Source organism: Diabrotica undecimpunctata, chromosome 2 (genome assembly GCF_040954645.1).
Source record: "Diabrotica undecimpunctata isolate CICGRU chromosome 2, icDiaUnde3, whole genome shotgun sequence".
Taxonomy (NCBI): Eukaryota; Metazoa; Arthropoda; class Insecta; order Coleoptera; family Chrysomelidae; genus Diabrotica; species Diabrotica undecimpunctata.
Genome location: NC_092804.1, coordinates 49,492,280 through 49,498,545, shown reverse-complemented (window position 1 = coordinate 49,498,545; position 6,266 = coordinate 49,492,280). Strand labels below are relative to the sequence as shown.

The 6,266-nt window shown below is 32.7% G+C and overlaps 1 long non-coding RNA gene across 1 annotated transcript; it reads right to left on the bottom strand.

Annotated features, from left to right (window-relative positions):
- Positions 1-231: 231 nt before the first annotated feature.
- On the bottom strand, positions 232-5,332 carry LOC140433303 (uncharacterized). Its single transcript, XR_011949919.1, has 2 exons — positions 5,053-5,332; positions 232-558 (listed from the first exon to the last, which is right to left on the bottom strand). It is a non-coding gene; the product is annotated as an uncharacterized lncRNA (long non-coding RNA).
- Between the last annotated feature and the right edge of the window lie 934 nt (positions 5,333-6,266).

The window sequence follows — 6,266 nt, the reverse complement described above, 5'->3', positions numbered from 1 at the left end:
ATTGAGACCCCGAACTCGAACCGAACCGTATCACTTTTGATAATGGCTCCAAAATGGGTGCCGAAACGTCGAGTTTTAAATTCTCAACGCGGTTCTTCCCGAGAACTCAGTAATTTTCATATATATATATATATATATATATATATATATATATATATATATATATATATATATCTAAATTATTTACGCTATACATACCATAGAAGCAAATAAATGTAGCTATTAATACAATTTTTATGATGTAATATTTATTTAATATTATTTAACATAAAATAAATTTAATTATCAGTTAGAGGAATTCTAAAACTTCTTAAATTTGCAGACGTCTGCGGTTGTTCATCTTGAAGCTCTTTCATTTCTAGAGCCAATTTTTTTAGTTCATTTTTCCAGTCTTTCCACCCTTCATAGAATTTCGATATAAAATTCATAAATACCAGGATCATAACCATATTAATAAGAGTCACTGTAATAATGATGGGTTCACGTTCTTCTAACACGTCAACAATTACCAGTAATTCGGACAATAGTACAAGGAATAAAAAAATACCAGTGTTGTTGCTAAAAATTATAATGTGTTTAAGGATGTATTAAGTTGTTACAAAAAAAAAACGAAATGTTGCCAAAAGCCCATCGAGTTAGAATCTATGGAGAGGGCATCACGTGACTAAAAACGACCTCACTTCGGCCATATTGTTTTGCCACTTTTGACAGATCGGATATGTTTATTTACGTTTGTTGTTTTTCGAATATTTTTAGTTTTATAATACTTTTATAGAAACTGTAATAATATATTGTGATAGTGCATAATAATGGTTTCTTGTTCTCAACGTAGTTGCAGTGGCAGAAGCAATGTTAATAAAAAATCTTCAGGAATAACGTTCTACAGGTTAGTATACAAATATGTAAACAAAGTAATGGCCCGTACTTCAAAGAATAAATTAATAGTATTTGAGTGTATTAATTTATCTTTATGTATAATATATCGTGTTTTTAGTGTTTACCGCGGGATAAATAAATCATAGTTTATTAAAAATGTATTGCACTTTTTTAGATTATGATTAAATCTTCTGAATAACTAGTCATATTTTTATAGTAGTTTTAATATTATTTAGTCCGGCCATGATCCGACCGCCATATTGATATCACAGTTAGCTACGCCTACCTACGCCGTTTTTAGTACATACGTTAATATGCTCATAGCTTCTCCATAGATTCTAACTCGATGCAAAAGCCCCATGCATGTTTTTTTTTGTCATGAGCTGCAACTAACACAGCCAGGGAGGAAGCTACAACTACTTGAGGAAGGGAACGCCAGAATGTTTTAAACATAAAAAGGATGTTAATTAATGCGAAAAATCGTCAAAGAGGCAATAACAATCCTGTTCAATAAATGCTTGTACAAAGAAGTATAGTGCAACATTTGCATAGTGCAACTCTAAAGTAATTATGATCTTCAAAAAAGATGACAATTACAAGACCAAATTACGATAAAAATGATAAAGTTTGAAGGAAAAATCATCGAAGAGGCAAAATAACAATCCTGTTTAACAAATTCTTCAACGGAGAAGTAATACCATTTGCATAGTGCAACTCTGAAGTAAGGCCACCACCTAAAGTAGCTTTCTAGAAATCCCCAAGAGGCTTAGAATGGACATTGTCCCCTTTTAGTGTTTGTCCTGAACCGAGAACAAGAATTGATTGGGTTGTATTACAAAAACGGATGCTTAGACGTCAAGCTCCAGAAGGGGAGGATATAAAACGAATACGATTAATTCTGAAGGAGCTCCAAGGCAAAAAGATTTCTGTTCAAGACTTTGTAAACTTAATATCAGCTTATATGTGTGATAATGTTAAGCAACTACGTTTAAATTTATCCAACTAAATATCGCTATTTCAATAACTTTGTAGAAAAGTTTACCAAACTATGACACAAGTGACGTTCTGATAAACGAACAGCTACTTACTGTGCAATTTTATCAAAAAAGACATGACATATAATATCGAAAAAAGTATGAAAGCTATAAACGAAATTTACGACATGGCACCAACCTTTGAATTTGAGCGCTACTATGAAGTAATTATGATCTTTAAAAAGATAACAACATAAACATCGAAAACTACGGACCAATGTTCCTTTTAACCTACCTCTGTAAGCTATTCATGAAAGTGATCAAAAACCGTTTAACCAAAAAACTAGACTTTTACCAACCGGTAGAACAGGCTGGTTTAAGAAAAGGATTCATTACAATCATGAGAAATAATGAGAGAGCAAAATGAAGAAAGTCGTGAGAGCAAATGCCACCACTCTCAGAACGTCAGCTCAGTTGCCGAATACTGCATGTAACAAAGATCAACACAAAACTACATCAAACCATGAGAAATATCAACAGATGTCTTAAGAGCATCTATACTTCTGTTATATGAGTCATATTATACCTCCAGACATCCATAGACAAAAAAGTGTCCTAAGGGAATATAGAAACATAATTGTAAACCCCCAGCTACCGATACATATAGATGGACTAGATATCGCACTGATGCGGCTTAAATCTGGATCGCCCCCACGCTTTACGGCAAGACAACTACAAGAGGAAGATTTCAGCGCCCACTCAAAATGGAAGAAATGATGGGAAACGGTAGCAGCACCACAATAGCAATAAATCCCAATGAGCGCCTACCAGGTATGGAATTAACTCGTTTTGAGTGTCTACACTGTATTTTTACTATCTTCTTCTTACGATGCCTATTCGTTCCGGATGTTGGCGATCAACATGGCTATCCTAACTTTGCTTGCTGCTGTTCTGAATAGTCCGGTTGTCGATGTATTAAACCACTTTCTCAGGTTTTAAAGCCAAGATATTCTTCTTCTCCCTGGTCCTCTCTTTCCAAATACCTTGCCCCGAAGAATGAGTTGCAACAGGCCGTATATCTGTTCATTCCTCATAACATGGCCAAGATATTCTAGTTTGCGCTCTTTGATGGTGTTAATAATCTCGAATTTCTTGTCTATTCTACGTAGGACCTCAACATTAGTCACACGATTCACCCATGAAATTCTTAAAATACGTCTGTAACACCACATCTCGAATGCCTCGAGTTTTCTTAAAGAAGCTTCGGAAAGTATCCAGGCCTCTACTCCGTATAATAACGTAGAAAATACATAGCATCTAATCAGAGAGATTTTGGTAGCAAGTGGTAAATCGTGACTTCTGAAAAGAGACTTCATCATTATGAACGCCGATCTCGCTTTTCCTATGCGTTGTTTTATTTCACTGGAGTGATCCCATTGGCTGTTAATGTTGGTACCAAGGTATGTGTAGCTGTCCACTCTGTCAATTGGATGTCGGTTAATCAAAAGCTGTGTATATAATATTTCGCGCTTACTGACTACCATGTACTTTGTTTTCTTCGTATTAAGATCAAGTCCGTGTTCTCTACTTATATCTGATATATGCGACATTATTCTTTGCAAACCGTACAGACTATCTGCAAAAACTACTGCGTCGTCGGCATATCTAATGTTGTTTAGACGTATTCCGTTGACTAATACGCCTTCTTGTAATTTTGACTATAAACCATATTATAACAACCCATGTGCTGTACCGCGACTCACTATTCAAACGGGGACTGAGCCAGATACAATCATGCGACTGCGGAGAAACTAGCCAAACCATTGAACACATTGTGATGTAATGCTCCCTGATAGTATACTCTGGTAGCATGATTGACGTCTTCCATGCCACAAATGCATTGAAGTGGATTAATGATCTCCACATAAAAATATAATAATTATGAGTTACACTCGTTCCTATCTCTACGGTAAAATTTGACATATTCTACATATATTTTTGATGTCTATTTGTCTTTACATATATTTACACTTGAGTCCATGGTTCTTTATCCGTGCGTCATTAATACCTGGCGAGATAAAACACATACTTTTTATCTAGCGTCATTTTTTTCCACGCATGAAACTAAAGACAAACCAGCTACCACCTGTTATTAAGTAAAGACTTATTTTTGTGTTGAATGTATTATTTTTATTAACGCTCTAGACTCTACTACATCGAAAAGAGATAGCTACAAAAACGACGCTTGGGGATGTTTTCAAATTTTAAATACAATTTGTGACGTTTCTGGTTTTACTTGTGGCTGTGAGTTTGATGGATTTTTTGCTGATTTTTGTCCTGTTTTTGCATTTAGAAGTTATTTATATTACACAAACAGTTGTTTTCGCTAATAAAACTAATTAGTTTTAACTAATTTTATATTGAAGTTTGACATTTTATGTTAAGTGTATTTTATTTTGCCAATAATTTACATACAAAGTTAACCTCATTAAAACAGTTAAGGCATGGTTTTGTTTAAGTTTCCGCAAAAGTTGAAGAAATGTCAAAAAGAAAATATTTCACTGAATTTTTTAGATTATTAAATTTTGGAGTACTTTGAATTAAAGTCATGAAAATCTACAATGATGGTCATTAGGCATCCCTTACATATGATGAATTAGTGTTTTTATACTTAGGCTACTAAGTGAAGATTTTTGTTAAGATCTTAGAATTGAAGCAGTTATACATAACAATAAATAAAACTAAAACTAGGGCACACAAATTACACATATTTGACGAACGCATCTCAGCAATATTGGCAATATCATTATAAAGTCGTTTACTTCAAAATTTATAATATATGCCTGAATTGTCAATATGAATGAGTCAGATAAAATTAAATTATTAGAAGAAATTTTCACCACGTAACACAAGAAAAAGACATTTGTTCAATTTATCAATGTTTTGTATTTTTAGAACGATTTCCGAAGTGAAAATCGTCAAAAATAAACTAATTTTAAACTTAAATTGTGGCTTATTCCCATTAAAAGTAGTAATTGCTATTTAGTCGTATTTAGAATTTAACGACAAGCAGCAGTACCTAACTCTGGAGATGTTTAACTTCAATTAACAGTACAAATAATGTAGTCAATAAACAAAGATAATTTCAGTATGTTTCAAAAGCACAATATAAGAAAAAGAAATAACTTTATAAAAAATGTACCTGAAATGCAAGCATATAAATAGACTATAGGCTATATAGCTTACTACTATAGCCATTACAAGGCACGATGCCAAACTAACTGCAGTTTCAATATACAAATGAGTGTATCCTTGATCTATGGGAGTGGCTGCAAGAGTACATATTATTAATATCAAAATGAGAATCACCATGGCCGTAATAAATCCATATTTTCTATATTTACATTCAAAGGGTATCATTGCTTGGAAATAATTTTTTGTTAAAATTAATAAATTGAATTAATGTCAACATTTTAGGTTAAACTAAATGTAGTAAATATTTGTTTGTTGTTTGTTTGTGTTTATATGTAATGTGTTTATTAAATAAAGGTCAATTCATAAGAATTTTCTATCGTGTGATCAGTTTTCCCGACGTTTTTTCTCTTTTTATATGCTTTTTCCTATCTTTTTACATTTATGACCATATTTTTTGTGTTTTCTGTAAAGCAATAATTTTTTAATATAAAAATTATTTAATTAAATTTGAAGTTAAAAAAGTCTCGAGCCTAACCACAGAATAACAGAGGCTAACAATCAGAATGCCCACTCTCAGATGTTGCTTTTGAAGTTTGTTAGCACGCGATCGCCAAATTTTAGACGGAAACAGACTCGAATTGAGAAATTTGTGACAAGCTACGACAGAACTGTAATTTAAATTTTTAGAGATTAATAATTTAGTACATTTGAAATAATTTAATCTATTCTTCAACTAAAAGTACGAATAAAATAGTGCATATTATGTCTATAGTTGCCGTAAATAAATTAAACCGGGTTATTTTTCTATGCACATCAGATAAAATGTCACTGAATAGCACTGGTACTTTGCTGGTACCGTTTAAAACACGGCTGATTCGGCCTGCGCGAACGAGATGCGCGTACTTATTTTTTCAAGCAGAGTGGGCATTCTGATTGTTTATTATTCTGTGGCCTAATCATGAAATAGCTACTCTAATAATTGGATTGGATCGTGGAAAATCAAAAAACATTTAGCCAATTTCAAGTAGGATTTAGAAAAGGTATGGGAGTTAACGATAATTTAAATTATTTAAATACTTATGTTCAATTGGCTTTCTCACAAAACCAATATGTAAATGCTACTTTCTTAGATATTAAAGCAGCTTTCGATCATGTGAATATTTACATACTATACAGACTTCTTAATAATCTTCATACTCCAGTAGACATCAATAACCTTAT